The sequence below is a fragment of the Akebia trifoliata genome, chromosome 12 (genome assembly GCF_017979445.1).
Source record: "Akebia trifoliata isolate Shusen 1 chromosome 12, ASM1797944v1, whole genome shotgun sequence".
NCBI classification, from domain to species: Eukaryota; Viridiplantae; Streptophyta; class Magnoliopsida; order Ranunculales; family Lardizabalaceae; genus Akebia; species Akebia trifoliata.
This window is the reverse complement of record NC_141386.1, coordinates 33,096,271-33,114,640: the sequence shown is the minus strand read 5'-3', so window position 1 is coordinate 33,114,640 and position 18,370 is coordinate 33,096,271. Positions and strand designations below refer to the sequence as shown.

The 18,370-nt window shown below is 32.2% G+C and overlaps 1 pseudogene across 1 annotated transcript; it reads left to right on the top strand.

Moving 5' to 3' along the window:
* The first annotated feature begins 11,970 nt into the window (after positions 1-11,970).
* On the top strand, positions 11,971-17,622 carry LOC147389652 (E3 ubiquitin ligase BIG BROTHER-related-like; annotated as a pseudogene). The gene is made up of 8 exons (XR_015170658.1): positions 11,971-12,231; positions 13,131-13,374; positions 13,476-13,728; positions 15,364-15,401; positions 15,518-15,562; positions 15,907-16,031; positions 16,302-16,409; positions 17,341-17,622. The product of XR_015170658.1 is annotated as an E3 ubiquitin ligase BIG BROTHER-related-like (transcript).
* The last annotated feature ends 748 nt before the right edge of the window (positions 17,623-18,370 follow it).

Sequence of the window (18,370 nt, the reverse complement as noted above, 5' to 3'; positions counted from 1 at the left end):
ATCATCATCATCTTCAAAAATCTCACCTGATTCTCAGGTTAATTTAATGAACCAAACATCATTTTCACATGCTCACTTTTGTACCTAATGCAGGGAATGTAGGCCACGTCCCCCCGATGTCTCAAAATTGCAAAGCGGATCGATTGGCTTTGTTCAATATCTCTAATGATTCCCCCTATTGTGAGAGAAGACCTGAATCATCGCCAAAGTTAAGTCTCTCTTGCAGAAGGTCGAAGAAGAATTTAAGCAAGTCTAGAATCTTTCAAATTGGGGTGTCTACAATAACTCCATAGTTTTTTCTGTTTACATCCTTCAACTTTTTATTTCTGGTCACACTGCTTCTTCTTTTTTAAATATATAAAAAATGAAATTAGCTCCCTTTTCATTCCCCCAATTATGAAATTGGAATGATTTCTTGGGATGAATGTTGTGAGTTCTCATTACATCTTTAAGATTTTTTTATTTCTAATGACATTATCGATTACTAAAATGCTCGATTGATAGTGAAATAATATAAGAATCTTTCATGATGTAGATTTGAATGGGATTGTTAAATCTTTAGTGACATGGATGATGGCTTTTGATGCAATCCTATGATCAATTTTACCTCAATAGATGATCATTAATCACAATTGTGTAGGCCCACAAAATCATTCCCATTTTATGGTAACTACTTGGGCATATTAGCTTAGTGAGAATAAGGGCACTGAGATGACATTATTAAAGGTGTTTGTTAGGTTGTTAAGGTGTGGGCCCAAGAAATGAGTGGTGGATGTTAAATGGTGGTAGACAAATAGGACCCAACACCAACCCCATATATCTGTATTTTCATGAGTTGATGATGGAATCTCTCCATGGTTGGCCTTGGGAACATTGAAATTCATAAAATTCTGTCCACACCCAACTTTATCAATTTCATTATTAGTTTTGTACTCCATTAGGGAACATTGAAATTCATAAAATTCTGTCCACACCCAACTTTATCAATTTCATTACAAACTGACCCTTCAATTCAATCCCACAATATTAAATACAAGAATTTTACTAGGATAAAAGTTGAAGATAAGGATTAGGTCATTTTTCATTGATATCCCGTGGTCAAGGCGGAAGGGTTAAGTCCAATCATGAGGTCACTTTACCATTATTCATCTTAAAATTAAATAATAAAAAAATTAGAAAAAAAAAATACAAAACCGTAATTTTATAGATTCTAATTTTAACAGGAAAATAACCTTGAAAAATGGAATCCTCAAAAAAAAAAAATGTTTGATTGTACCTTGGATGATAATTCAAAAAGAGATTAAAGCTTTTAGTTTTGAGTGCGGGGTTATCAAAATAATATCAAGAAATGGAAAAATCATTTTCATGAAGATTGGGATAGAAATTTCCCATTAAGAAGCAAAAAATCATTTTTCTAGAGAAAAAATGTTTTTCGTGTAAAATGCACAAACGTGGACCTACGTAACACATTTTTCTTTCTTTCAAACAGTCATATTTCTCTTGATTTTTCCTACAAAATCGTACAGACTCTAAATTTCAATAACCACAAGGTAAATCATTCTCCTAAAAAAAAGGGAGCACAGTGACAAAATTCTACGATTTTTTCCAAAAATCATGAAGTTTTTCAAAAAAAATTTTGATTTTTTCAAAAAGTCATGATTAATTATGATTTAATCCTGTTTTTTTAAATATTTTTTAAGTATTTTTTTTCATTTAATGTATAAAATACATATATTTTTTTTATACCTAAAGCAATATATATATATTTTTTTACTTTTTATTTTATCTGATGTTTTATTGACTTTATGCATTTTGGCCTACTTTCTCTTGCCGAATTATTCCCAAACCCCACACCTTTGTCACTATGAAAGGGAGTAGAGTTGTATATCAAATATTGTTTGATATACAAGATATAGATAGTATTTAAAGAAAATATATAATCCAATTTGCATACTTTCTCACATATATCTTATCAAGATAAGGTTGATCTAGAATCCATCGATAAATTATCAAATTTTGATTTTGATCAGATTCGTCCTTGTCAAAATCAAGGGCGGAGCCAGGATTTTGCTTATGTGGGGACAACCAAGAGTAGAAAAAGAAATTTGTGGGGACACTTAAGAGTGAAAAAAATAGTTGTGAGGGCAACTAAGAGTAAATTTTTTTTATGTGGGGGCAATAGTGACAGATTTCTTTATCTGCCACTAAAATTTGTTTCAATAGCACATTAATCTATAGAATTTGAAAACTCTTGTGGGGCAATTGAAACCTTCAACATAGATTCGAAATTACTTAGATTGGGATGGATTGGATTTTATGTCTGGTCCGATCCATCAACAGTTCCAATTGGGAGTCTTTGTATTGGACGATTAGATCAACCATGATACGGGTCTTAGAGATGCACATCATATCATTTTTTAATAATCTAATGCAGTCTGTCTTCTTAATAAAAAGCCTCTTGCATGAACAGTAGTTTTTGCCAAGAATTTAACATTGGAGGAGGAGTGAGGAATCAAAATCAAGATTAATACTTATATTTTATTATGTTTATCAACCCCTGAACTAATATTTAAATTACAAAAGATCCTTATAATACATGTGCGTTTTCACGTACCTCCTCACGTTTTGTCAATTTATTTTAAATTACATCTTACATTGTCAAGTAATTTTTTTATGTCAACGTGCTTGACGCCATTTTGTATTCAAACTTATAAGTACCCCCTCTAATTTTGTGAATATTTTAGATACCTCCTAATATTTAACAGTTAATTTTTTTTTATCAACAACTACTCTTATGTTTTAAAACTTATTACATGCCGCTCTACTCTGATGTGAATATTTAAGACATCTTGTCAAATTTTTATTATTATTTAACACTCCATCTACTTATATTGGAAGACAAATATTTCCCCATCTTTACATTTAAATTTAATATAATATAACACTATGAAGCAAATTTTGACAGAAACCAATAAAATTACAATTCCACGATCCAATAATTACGTTAGGTTAGTTTCTATAAAAATATCATATTACTTTCAAAATACCCTTAATTAATATTTAATTACAAAATACCCTTTATAATACACGTGGGATTGCACATGCCACCTATTAAACACTAAGTTTCTAAGAAAAGGGAAAGAAGATATAATCGAAGAAAGAGAAACAAAGATTTTAAGAATCAAATGAACTATTCATTACTGGTTGTTGGTCCATTTATTTATCATTTGAATGCATTGCTCATGGTAAAGGGTGACACATACTTTTTTTTTCACTATTTTTTTTTTGTTTGTTTATTATGCTTGATTTGAAATTGCTTTAACATGAAAACTACAATTGGAATAAATGATGCTTTATTATCTATGTACAAAAGTGAAGATTCCATTTTTCTATCTTAAGAAACTTTGGAGATTTTCTAACTATGGAAATTCAATTGAGTTTTATTTTGGCCATAAGCTATTGGATTAATTTGTGAAACTTTGTGATATGGAAGTTAGTAATTATTTATGTGTTCTTTGTCTTAAGCTTTCAAAAAAAAAAAAAAATACAATTTTTGTTCTTTTTTTTTTATTATAGAAATTTTCAATTATGTCCAGGAATTTTTCAAATTGATAGCATATCCGTCCGTCCAGTCTTATGTAACATATTAAACAAAAATGATTGAAATGCCCTCATCTTCAATTTCTTATAAAAAAATCCTTGATTTTTTTTTTTCCTTATAAAATAACTCATTTTCTTCAATCTGTAAGGTAAATTATTATAACTTAATCAATCCAACACCTTCAACCACTTACCAAAATCCTTTGATTTTTCTTCTGAAAAATCCATTGTACTTCTCGAAAAGAAATTATTATAAAGTGAAAAACAAAATAATGGAACTTAAATCCTTGGTTGACATATTACAACCTCACCTTTGAGGTCGTGTTTGCAATTCCAACTTACCCATCAAAAGATTCAAATAAAAGAATACTCTTAATTTTTCTTTTCAAACCAGTCATATTCATCCTTTTGGATAAAAAAAATGTTATTCAATTCAAGATAGGATTTTTGGAAAAATAGAAAATGATGGAATTTTAGGTTAAAAATCTCGTGTTTCTACAAAGGGTAAGAGATTAGGTTGAAAATGATAGATCGACGTCCCATGAGAACATAGTCACTAAAGCATTATTGTTCATCTGCCTCGATAAATGCTACTTAGATTCTAAAGCATTTTTCTCTCATACCAAAAGTATTTTGACAATCAAGACAAATCAGGCAATGATACAAACAATGATGCTTCGTCGGGGTGTTCTATTGAGGTCAACATAAGCTCACCATCTAACAAAGAGTGAACTCGTGTGGGTGATGATTTTTGTGGAGGACAAGGCTACTTTCCTATCTCCAAAAAAAATGTTGTATTCATAGAAAAAATAAATGTGTTTTGTTTGTTTGGAAGGATTCTCCTTAGGTTTCAAGAAATATATACCATGTGCTCTTGCCCATATCGAAAGTCAATCTTATTTTCATAGAGCAATTGACAATTAAATCCATTTTTTTCATTAATTATGTATCAATAAGATCAACAATACTAAGAAATTTAAGTTTAATTAGAGGAACAATCAGATATTGTCAACGACAATAGAAAAAAAAAATGCTTAAGAATGCTTTTAAGACGTTGTTGGCCTCAAGGCTTATAGAATTAATTCTTATATTGACAAGAGCTTGACCTTGCCTTTATTAAAGGAGCCAAATCCTCAATTGGGTTTTCAATTGTAAAATAGGCCCTAATAAATTGTACAATCATGTTAATTGAGAGTTATTAATATATTTGATGAGAAGAATAGGGCTTAGGTAAAAGTAGATTTAAAATTTGATTATGCAATATGTATCATCTTCTTTCTCTATTTTGATAAGTCCAACATGTCTTTTTCAAAAGTTCTAAAGGTCTCAGGCAAAAGTATCTAATATCCTCATTTTTGTTTGTTGTCGTTGTCAGGTCCTTTGATAAGCTTTATAATTAGGGCTATTGCCAATGGAAATAGCCAATATGTCATGTTTCATAGTCAAGAATGGATCCTATGTTTTGTCATCTTTTGGGGTAAGTTTTTCATGTAACATACATGTCTTCTTAGTTGTGGCCCTCGAGCATGAAATTCGATGCATTTAGGGTTTCCTCTTGGAATACCGTATGATAATGTTATTTGGGATTCTGCTATTGAGAGAGCAAAAAGGTACCTTGTATCATAGAATACTAGATTTTTTTCCTAAAAGACTTGTCAAAAGTGTCCTAGTTAATATCCCCATGATTATTACTCTATATCTTTAGCATTTCGAGAAGTGTAGAATTGAAGTTGGATAAGATACCTTTATATATTGACGAAGTGTAGACATGAGATGTTCATCATAGAATCTCAATATTACATTATTTGGAGTTGTCACCATTCTATTTTGGAAATGGGTGTGAAAGGGCACCCAAAATGATTTTATTATTGTAGTGACTCTCATATATAAAAAATGTATGGTCTACTTAATATATAAGTATGGGGGTTTAATTAGAAGATGGGAAAGGTGTTAGACATCTCATCATCTCTACTAAAGGTGGTTTACCTAGAAATTTAACCAATATATGATAAACTTAAAAAAATTAAAAAAAATACATGAAAATACATGTTTAAAGGTAGTGTCTGCAATATATGAAAATGTACAATTGAAGAGGACTTTGATGTCAATGTGAGACATTAGGAAAATCCTATGGAGAAAGATAACCCATATAGTTTACATTATTTTCATGAGTAAGAATGTTGGTTTGAATTCTTTAGAGAAACTTCATGATGTAGTTTCCTTAATGTATGTTCATAAGGTTAGAAATTTAGTGTTTCAACCCCAACAAGAAGGTGGCAATTTTATTCTCATTGCCAGGTATATGTTAGTGGGTGCATAAAGTATTATATAATGCATAAGATATATCATAAAGGAAATAAGGCCCCTACCATTTCGATCGAACCAAAATCCAACTTGCCGGAGGTGGAAGAGGGTGTGCATTACATTTTAAATACTTTCTAAAACATAAAAATAAATAGAAGATTAGGAGTAGAAGATGTAAGTACTTAAATAAAAGTTCTAATCTACACTCACATTATCCCTTAATGTTTTTGAATGATGTTGAGTATTGAAAGAAATAACTTGAAGATTGAGAGTTTTAATTAAAGGTAAAATGTTAAAGAATATGAGAGTTGTTAGTTGAGAGTTGAGAGATAAATAGAAATTCTTGAGTTGGGGGTTGACTTGAGAGAGGATTATAGAGGTAGTGTGGATTTTGGTAGAATTTTAAGTTGGGAAATGAGACTTGTGAGCATGAATTACTCATAGGAAATATGATTATTTATAAAGTTTATGAATTTTTTTTTTTTTTAGCAAAGTAGTCTAATCCTAAAAACAAAGAGAAATGATATGAAGTTTAGGTTATTTATTTTTGGATTTTTCATTTTTATGAGGGTAAATATGAAATTTGTAAAAATAAACTCTAAAAACATTTTTTGGTCTTTGATTTTTTGCTAAATAGAAGTGAAAGAATAAAAGTGTTTTTGGGAATGTGAGTATGAGAGTGACATGTGTAAAGGTGGAATGAGAGGTAAAAAAATAGACATTGGTTCATTTATAAATAACTTATAAAGTAAGGGTGGATATATATTTTTAAAATTGACTAATGGGATAGATTTATGCATGTATTTGAAGATTCCTACTTTTTGGGGGTAGGATTGGAAGTTCTCTTAACTTTAGAAATTTTTATCAAAGATCAAAATACATTTTTGGCCTGACCTTACTTTTTGAAGAGGACATTATTGGGATTTCTCAAGAGAGTTGACTCTCCAATTAGGTTGGAGCATTGGCCAACCAATGAAGAGCCTTATTAGATATTGAAATTGATGAGAAACCAATATGTGTCCTTTCTTGTGAAATGTGTAAGACCATGGGCATAGAATAAGCTTAGTATGAGCTTAGAATTAGATTTTGATTTTAGATTGGGGTTATGGGCTTGTATGATTTAGGTTTGAATATTTAGATTAGGCTTGAATGTCGACTTTGTATTAGACCAAGACATGGATAATAGCTTAAATAATAGATAATGAGTTTGGATTAGAAAGCGAGAATGAACTTTGGTTGACTTATGAATTTAGAGCAATGGATTAATGAAATGGGTATGAAATTAGATTGGATTGAAGATCAGGTTTAGGCATGTAAAACAATATGAGATGATGCATGTATACATGAATTAATGTGTCAAATGACAATTATTATGTAACATGAGCCTGTTGAAGGATTTTAAACTCTTAATTGAAATCAACTTTAAATTTTGAAAATTTGAATTTTTTCTAACGGATTCGTGCAAATTGGGGTGTCTACACAAAGAGGAAACTCAAATTTTTTATTTTAATGAATGATTATTTTCTCCACAAAAAAAGTAGAGAATTAAAATTTGAAAGTTTTAGATTCATGAATCTATAGTTCTTCTTGAATTTTAAAAAATAATGCTTGACTTCAAAGTGGATGGCATGTTCAAGAGAGGAAATTAGTCTAAGATTATTTATCAATAAAATCAAATATTTGACTAAATCCTTTTGTACTACCAAGGGAATTCTTAAAGATGGCTTTGGACCCTAAATTGGATTTCTCAAGTTTAATAGTAGCTTAGTTTAAGGGATTAGGTATGATTACCAAGTCTAGAACCTTTAAATTGGGGTGCCTATGATATGTCAGTAGTTTCTTCTGTTTACATCCTTCAATTTGCCATATTTTTATTTCTCGTCACATTGTTTTTTTTTTTTATGAATTTATGTCCCCTTTTCATTCTTCCAACTATCAAATTGGGGTGATTTTTTGGGATGAATGTTGAGATTTCTCATTACATCTTTGAGACCTATGTTGGAGAATTGTCATGAATTCAACCCGGATTCTTGATGATCTATTAACGACCCAAAGATTTGGACCATTTGGTTTGGATTTTAATCCGACCTATTTTTTTGCTCTTTGTAACCCTAAGTATATAAATGATATTTTTAGGATTTATTCTTAATGTGTAAGTAGTAGAGCCACCAGAGAGAGAGAGAGAGAGAGTGCAATTGGGTATAACAGGGGACTAGGGTTTTTTATGAATTTTGTAAAATCTCATTGAAGATAGTGGATTGATCATCGTTGCCCATGGAAATAGGTATCTTGCTGAACCACGTAAATCATGTCTTTTGTTCTCTATTTCGTTTTGCATTTAATTTCTTGCTCATTGCTTGTTTTATTTGTTGCACATTTTTGCACAACAACCTATTTATTTCTAGTGACATTATTTGATTATTAAGAAGTTCGATTAATTACAAAAGGAAATAACGAGCTTCCACGGTGTAGATTTGGATAAGAGGGTCAAATCATTAATGACATCGATAATGACTTTTGATGCAATCCTATGATCACGGTTACCTCGAGAGATGATCATTGATCACAATTGTGGAGGCCCACAACATCATTTGCAATCTTATCATCCAGGAGCACGAATGTCTAGTTTGTTGTCCCATTTTATTATAGCTACTTGGGCATATGAGGTTAGTGAGAATAATGACGCTGAGATGACATTAATAAAGATTGTTGTTTGCTTATAATGTGTGGGCCCAAGAAATGAGTGGTGGATGTTAAAAGGTTGTAGACAAATGGACCCAACACCAACCCATGTACTTCTATTTTCATAAATTGATGATGGGATCTCTCCATGGCCGGCCATGGGTCTGCTTAATGATAAAATAATTCAGAGGGATGATAATTATGTATTTTAAAATTCCAAAAATTCAGTTCACATCCAACTTTATCAATTTCATTATAAATTGACCCTTCAATTCAATCCCACAATATTAGTTACAAGAGTTTTAATAGGATGTAAGTCAAAGATAAGGGTAATTGAATCATTTTTCATTAACCTCTCATAGAAGGCCGTGATCAAGGGATATGTCATCAATTTATATAAGGAGATTTAGATGTACCCTTCCACGTTTTATTGAATATTTGAGATACCCGTGTTCTCAAACTGATGAAATACCCCTTGATCCTAGTCTTCTTTGATAGATTAATATAAAAAAATGACTCAAATGCACTTACCTTCAATCCCTAGTTGAAAACCTTTGAATATACTTCTCCAAACCAGCCATATTTTAACCTCTTGGATAAAAAATGTTACCTTCATTTTCAACCTCAAAGCAATATAAGATTTTTGAAAAAGTAGAAAATCACGGATTGTGGATAAAAAATCTAGGGTTTTCTACAAAGAGTTAACGGTTAAATTGAAAAATGACCGATTGAAAATAAGGTTAAATAAAAAAATGTATCATAAAGTTTGAAGGGCTTGAAGATGATTAGTGTGGGGGAAAAAATCGAATAGGAATTTGGGAAGTAGAAGACGACATAGGTTTTACTAGAAAATTTAGGATTTTCTATAAAGTGTTAACGTTAGGTAGAAAATAATGGATTAACAATAAGATTGAATAGATTAAAAGAAATCCACCATAAATGTTAAAAAACTTGAAGATGATTGATTTTGAAAAAAAAAAAAAAAAAAAAAGGATTTTTGACTAGATGTTGAACAGAGGGAATATGAGTCATTTCTGCTAATTTATGTCAGAAAAAAGTCAAAATACCAAGATCAAGGGGTCTGTCATCAGTTTGAAAACACAGGGCATCTCAAATATTCAACAAAACAATGGAGGTGTATGTTTAAATCATCCATTTATAAATGTAGGGATCTCAAAAATCGGAGAATATCTAAAAATTGACCCAAAAAATTAAAAGAAAATCCAAGACCCTAATTTTATAGATTCAAATGGTAATCTACAAAACTTAAGCCAACCGACATAATGAAATTGGGACCCACATTAGATGGGTCCCATTTAAGGAAGATTCCACATTTGTTTTTTTTGTTTTCTTTATCAAATGGACACCAGTGTCATAGCTGTGATTTTATTGAAATTCAATGGCTATGTTCATAAGTCAAGCAGTGGAAGTCTTATTCAAGCATAGTGGGACCATCCATGAAATGTATACGTGACCTTCGTAAGGGGTTGGCCCACCTTTTCCTCAAACAAACATCTTAATTTTAATTCCTATACATATGGCCTCCAAATACCTTTAGATGTGTCGTATGTGACATGAAGCGCTTCGGTCATCTTCTTTAATTATTTATCACTAAATGTGACACGTGGAAAGACACATGTACCAAAAAAATTTATTTATAATTTAAACTAGTGTAATGGTTTTATAACTTTACCTAACATGACGATTCAAAAACTCGACTGACGTGTGCCCCGTAAGAACCCTGATTTTTTTTCCGAGATACACGATTGGACATTCTCATAAAATGTGTGCAATTGTGTATATCAAGAGAAAAATCTATGATTCACGTCAATAAATTTTTTAAGTTACCCTTAAAATATTGATTAAAGAGTTGTGGTGAATGTACGAGATAAGGGTACAGAACTATAGATCATTTTCATATATATATATATATATAATAATTTTAAAAAGAGAAAATAACCATAAAAACCCATTTTTCGAAAGTAGGTCCCGGACATAATTGTTTAAGGAGGAGGTTTTGAAATTTCTTTTATTAAAATTTTTAAATCACCCTTCCAGGTAATTTGAAAAGTTTTAAAACTCAATTTGTTTTAGAGTTACCCCAATCCATTGTTTTGGTGAATATTTGAGATGACCTAAATTTAAGAATTTGAAGACGAGCTCATCAACCTTGGCCTTCTTTAATTAGTTAATGAAAAATGATAAATAAAACTCTTGATTTCTTTTTGTCTTTCTTTCCTAGGCTAATCAATCTCAACTGTTAAAAGATGATGATGTGATGATAGGTATGACAATGATGATTGTGGTGATATGATCATTATGATGACGATGACAATGACGAGGAATGACGATGATAATAATCATGACTATGATGACAATGGCAATGAATGATGATGATATGATGATGGTGGTGGAGATGATGATCACATCACTACCTCAATCAATATATCATCCAAGAGATTGATGATGATTGGTTGTGTAAAGTGATTTAAAGGGTATATTTTTTAAAAGTATTTTATTAGAATAATTCTTCTATTTGTCGTTGGGAGGAAGATGTGTGATAAAATGTGTCTTTTGTGATCCATATTTTTTTAGTAAATATTTAAAAAAATAAGTCTTCACGGTTATTTTTATTTTTTTTATATATCAAAATAACATTGATTATATTAAATTTAAATATAAAAATTAAGAGCACTTATGACCATTCAAATTGTGATATCGAACCACTTCTACTCCGCCTTCTTTCATTATAATAAATCGAATTAGGAACCGATCCACTAAGACTCTTGTTGGATAGGGTTCTAATTGGATTTCAATATTACGATCTCAAATCCGATCCGATAACAATTATATAATTGGGTCTAAATCTAATCACTCTGGTTTGATATAAAAATTGGAAATAACTTGGTGTATTTAAAATAAGTTGCATACTTTCTCACATTTATTAGGTGGAGTGGAAACATGGTTGATCCATAATCGATCGTGTAGGTTATCAAATCCGATGTTTGTCGGATTAATCCTTATTAGAATTTAGAAAACAAATCCCATGATCTAGATTGAAAGTTCCCAAATTCGAATAGACTGGATTTTGGGTCTGATCCCAAATGGGAATCTTTGGAATAGATCATCCAGGGGTCTTCGAGATGCACATTAAATCAGTTTTTAATAAAATTATAAATAAAGAGAGAGTGTATTGCCACACCAAATTTTGCTAAGAGTACCCCAATTAAAAATAATAAAAAAATGACTAAAGAATTAAAGGTTCTACAGTAACATATCTCTCTCTCTCTCATACATGCACGAACATAAACATGGTCAGTGGCTTAAAAGAAAAAGAAAAAAAAAAAAAAGGAACTTTTTTACTGAAGTAAAATAGAAGAAAAAGAGAGGTTAAAAGAGAAGATTGGATTCGAGGGGTGGTGCCTGGTAGTGGTCAGGTGGTGTCGTGATTATGAATCTACTGAGTTGTATTCTACACCTTTTCATTAGTCAAGGTGGTCCTACTTTTACTTTTCATCTCTAAACCCAACCTCTCTCACCAGTCTCCATATCAAATCACTCAAAACACCCACAGTTTCTTCACACTTGAGTCTCTGAGTCTGAAAAAAAGGACTTAACAAGACCCATTTCATCATCTTCCCTTAGGTACTACTTCCCATCTTCAATATCTATTTATATTTATATATATTTCTTGGTTCTACATGAACTATAGAGAAATTACTGGAAACCCCATTTTGATTTTGCTGTTAATTTTGAGTTATTCCTGCTTAATTTGCATGTTTGAGATCTATGTTCTTGATCACGGATGTGCTGTCTGCTGTGGTGTTATCTATTTTTGCCTAGTTTGTGTAGATTTCTTCATGGGTTTCTTGAATTATGTCCTGAATTTGTCTTTGAATCAATGTTTCAGATAGTCAGGGATGGTTTACAGAGTCAACTCTACTTGTGACCTGGTCTTTTTTTATTTTTTATATATTTATATTTTATTATATAGGAAAGAAGGTGAAGGAAGATATTGATGACAGGTCTGTGGTATGAAGGAAAAAAAACTTGTAGGAAGAAAAGAAAAAAAAAAGCTGATTATTAAAGTTGAAAGGTGCCTTTCCTAATGGATCATTTTTGGGTTTTTTTCAAATTATATTTTTATGTCTCTTAGATCTGTGGTCGATCCAATTTCTTCTTTTCATGTTTGGAACTATGTGATTTATCATGATTGAGCTTAGTAGGTTTTTTTTTTCCCCCGTAATTTTTGAAATACCTCTGTGGATATGTAAAATTATGATTTGAAATAGTGTCTGCAATCTGCATCAATTTTGGAGATAGATAAGGATGGTTACAAAGTAATCTCTAACTGTTAATGGGTCAATTTAAAAGACTAAGAAAACGAAGAAAACACGTAGAAATAGAGATCCAATTAAAAAATAATGTGATGAGGTGATAGATAAAATGTTAAATGGGTCACTTTCCTAATAAATGAATTTTGATTTTTCTTTTAATTTATTTTTATGACCTGTTGACGTTGACTGACTTTCAATTCTCTGAAGATACCTGGGAGAGGGAGAGGGAGAGGGGACTACTCTTCTCAATCCAGTAGAAGACGTTGAAGATAAGATCACACCCAGATTTACATAAGGAATTATCAGCACGAGGCTGATGTCTGAAACGATGGGGAATCAACAGGTGGATGTTCATTATGTACACGCCGCTGTCCCTGGCGTAGTCGAAGAGAATTTTGCCGGATTTCTTGAACAAGGCGATCTTTCTCTTGAAGAGGTTCTTCGAAATCAGGTCAGTATGACTTTAAGAAAGCACCTTTTAATTACCAAAAAAGTGATATTAATCTTCCTGATTAAAAGTTTCACGAATCTGTTTGATTTATTATGCTTTAGGAAATTGTGTACCAATCACTCCAAATAAACGGTGGGTTTGATTGGACTAAAGCTTCTACAAGTACTGATTCTAATCCCAACCACGAACGTAGTGGTAGTGAGAGAGTGGTTCAAGAAAAAGACGGAGAGCCGTTGCAGGTTGACAATGCCAAGTCACAGTTAGAGTCAGATGAGGCTTTAGCTAGAGCCTTGCAGGAGTTGGAGCACCAAGATGAGAATGAATCCCTTAGTGAAACTATTGGAACCGGATCTGGTATGTATAGATGATTCCCACAGAGCTATTCTATGATTTTGATGATATAATATCCGAAGCTTGCTTGATTATATTGCTAATGAGTTCATTTGGTGACTGACTTGTGGTTATTTTGCTTGATATGAAACTTGGGTTTCTATTGTTCGTCGTGTTCATGCTGCAATTGGAATCAATAGTGCTTTATTATCTATATACACATAGAGTGAGGATTCCTCTTTCCTATCTTGGAACATCTGGGGGTTTTTTGATTAGGGAAATTTAAATGTGTTTTAATTTGGGGCCATGAGCTATGAAATGAATTTGTGAAACGTTTTGTTATGGAAGTTAGTAATTATTTATTTGTTCATATCTTAAACTTCATTGCCAAGGTTGTGTTTCTTGCTTTAATAATCCAAATGAAACAAAGAGCGGCAAATGCTACTTATTTTTTAAAACTCTACTAAAACTGCACGTTAAGTTGCAACGTGACAAAGAAACTACATTACTAATTCACACCAAGATGGATAGTGGCCTAGACAACTTTAAATTCTTTTTATTTTGTTTCCTGTAGTTGTTATACGTTAATAATATTGATTTTAGATAACTTTTGTGCGTTGATGCTTTTGAATTATTTGAACCAGTATTTATGTAAATAAAAATTATCTTTGATATTATCACATTGGCTAATAGGCTACAGACATGTAGGCACACCTGATTTTTAATTTTTTCCGGTAAAGATGAGTTAGTGGTTAGCATAAGAAGTATGGCTTCAAGGGGGTTTGAACCTAGGACATGGGAACAACTCTCCACGCGTCTTACCACTTAGCTAAGTGGCACTTCTTAGGCACACCTGATTTTGCTTCATGGTCACCATGTCTGATTTTGCAGGGTCACCTGATTTTATACCAAAATTTTCATTTTATAGCTTAGTGTTACCAACCTCTGAAAAGTTAAAATAATTTTTTGCTACAATAGCACTTTTGAATTTTCACTATTTATTTATGACCCTTCCAAGTTTTTTCATTGCTGTTGTTAGAAATTAACAACATTCACATTCTCATTGAATTTATTAGATGCATAGGTCGATTTAATGTAATTATTTTCATACCCAAATCTGATCTCAATTTGATTTCCTGAAAATGGTATCAACTTCTCCGTGGCATCTTCTTAGCTATTTCATGCCTATAATGTATTATGCTTATCTAGATAAATAAAGAGTCGTGATTTTCTGATGCCCCCTGACATGGCATGGGCTAGAACCATAGATTTTTCCCTTGGGATACACAACTGTACATCCCCATAAATATGTGCAGTTGTGTATCCCGAGGAAAAGAATCTATGGTTCTAGCACATGCCACGTCAGGGGCGTGTGTCAGAGGGGGCATCAGAAAATCATTATTCATAAGTAAACTATGCATAAAATGTAGCCAGTGCAATATAAAAATATGGTGTTGTATCACACCATGCCATAATCAAATACTTGTGAAGAAATCCTGTTCTAAGATACATGTTAAGTCTTAAGTGCATCTTTTCTATGCAAAAAATAAAATAATTTATTTGAGCATCTATTGCAATTACTCATAGTTGGTATCCTCATGGTAGTGTGTCCTTTTGAATGGATTGTCATGAAATAACTTCCATAATTATCTTCTGCAGTTAACAGAGAAGTCAACTCTACGAACAATTCTGCCCAGGTAATCTATGTATATTATTTGTTTCTTTTCCTCTCTTTATTAAATTGTTTTCATGTTTAAGATTACTCTGCTGCATATCTGAACCAACCTAAGATTCTCTCTATGTTGAAACACAGGCTGTGACACAAGATAATGTTGACCCGGATAACATGACGTATGAGGTGAGTCTGTCCATGAAGGATAATCCAGTTTTGTTAAATCATGGCTTAGAACACAAGTCATGGCGACTATTAGGATAACACCTCACAGTTTGACTGTTTATTGCTTGTTATCAATAAACAGAGAAAAGCTTTATGGCCACGTGTGTTAGGTTACATTGTTCTGTAAACATTGCCTACTATTTCTACTTGTATAAGTAATACATGTATTTACCATCCTTTACTATTATCATATATTAAACTTAGAACTATCCTTGAATTTGTCTTCTTATTTTTACATGAAATCTCCTGCTTTCAATATGTTGTTCGGCATGCACAATTTGATTGTTACAATGTTCTCATGTCAGCAATTGCAATCGCTTGGAGAATCTATTGGCACTGAAAATAGAGGATTATCAGATGAGCTCATTTCCTACTTGACATCGTACAAGTATAAAACAGGATTTTTCTCAAAGAAGGACAAACATGAGGAGTAAGTCAATTTAAATATTTATGTTTCTATTCCAAAGAATTCATATGGTCAAACTAAAGTGGTGCAATTGTGCCCTATTTTCAAGGGCCTAAAACCTAGAGCTTTCCCGAGAATAGGCTCAAAACGTAAAAATTTGCTGTGTTTGCCAGGGCATGTAGTATACATCAAGCAGTTATCATTGAAGTATCTGTAATGTCCTATAATTTTATTATTGTTGTTGTTGTTGCTATTCTAATAGTCTTTCATACTTCTGATTCGGGGTGCATGCAGATGTGTGATCTGTTGTATGGCTTATAAAAACCGAGATGTCTTGACCCTTTGCCATGCCAACACCAATATCATTCAAAATGTATCGGAAAGTGGTTGAAGCTCAATAGGGTAATTCACTTTTCCTATTTGTGTCGTACTTGTTCAATTGTGATTTTCTAGTTGGTCTCCAAAATATTTAAATATATCGTTTGTGTCATCATGTGGGTTAGGTGTCTCAAAAACTATCATTTTATCGTACTCTTGGGCCCATGGAAGGTTCTAAAGCCCCTTGGGGAATCTTGGGAGTTCATGTCACCTCGAATTTGTGGGGATGTCTCTTTTGGAAAATCAGACAGTTTTCTGTATTGGGGTCTCACTGTTTTGAGATAAGCTGTCATTCTAGACTTACTCTGAATCATTTCCATTTGTATGTAATGCAAGCTCTCTGTCACCGCTGAATGTAGCCTTAGTGGTGAACCTATTTAATATATGTGGAAAAATCGAAATAGCAAAGACAACACAATCGCGCAAAACACAAAGATTTACACGGTTCGGCAGTTGCCTACATCCATGGAATAGAACAAGAACAATCACTATCTTCTCATAAGTTTTATAGCCCTAGAGATCTTTATTTATATACCTGAGAGTTACCAAAATATGTAGAACTTCTCAAAACAGGAACCTCCAAAAATAGAAAACCCCTTAGGAAAATATTTCACGATTGCCCTCTTCATAACCCCTTAAAAAATTGGGGGTGGGGGCAGAGCGGGCAGCGTGACCCCGCAGCTCTACGTAGCGTAACAGAATACAAGGTACTTACACAACAACATGTGCCTCATGTGTGATTGTTTTTCTCTTAAGTTCTTGTCATTTTGCATCTCCATCGTTTGCTCTTGAGATTTTCCATTGTACTCACTTCAAGTTGCTTGTGTTTGTGTATTAAAATCGAAGGGTATTTCCATATTTCTAAAAGTTGGCCAATTTGTTAAGAGGACTCTATTTGTTTATTTACTGTTAGTGGACATAAATTTAATCAAAGGGTTTTACTTTGTTGAATCAGGCATGCCCCATATGCAATGAGGAGGTGTTCGGATCCTGATCCACTAGAAAATTCTGATTCAAGGTAATGGGTTCTGCATTTCCATAAATACTTGATATGAACTTGATTTAGAATGTAAAACAAGTTAAGTTTCATTGCAGCTCCCAAATATTTTGTAAAGATGACATGTACTTTTGATATAATAAGAGTATATATATGTAGGTTGGATGACTTGCAAATTTTCCACAACTGATTACACTTAATCACCTATTATATAATAAAAGTATCTAACCATTTGATGTATGGTCGTTATTCTAATGGTTTGCCTAATTTTAGCTCAAATTCTAGCTGTAGATCAGACAAAACAATGGTGGTTTGATCAATGTTATGTTTGTGCTACAACCCCGTAGGAGCGTAGTGTATGACCCACGGTGAGTCAACTATGTCAATTGCTTGATCAACTAAGATGATGATGATGAGGCTGGTCACCTCCATACCCTTCAGATTCATGGTGGACCTGTTCTGGCAAAAATGTATCAATGGTTCTGTTTCTTGGCATATATGGATTGAGAATAGGTATCTTTCCCATTACCACCTAGGTGTGAGAGTTATTCTACCATACTTACACCACTAACTTGGTGCCATTTCTGAATATAACCACAACTGCATTTCATGTTTCCATGGATTTCGATGGCACACAGACTTTGCGCAACATTTTTAGCATCATCTGCAAAACAATATGATTCAATTGGTGCCAATGTTTTTGTCTTTAAGATGATATTTGTCATCACTGTCCAATGGGTTAATGTTGAATTCAAGTTTAAGATACAATGGAATCCAATTGCAAACCAAACAATCTACTAAATTAGGATTATTGCAGAAGATGCACTAAATCGATTTGACAGATGCTAAAACTTGAACACATAGAAAATTGGGTTTTTAACACACTAGTTCAAACTTCTAATGATTAGAAATTTTAAACTTTGATTCACAATAGATGAAGATTAAGCTTACTTTCCCATTCAGCTAGTCTTATATTTAAACACTTAAT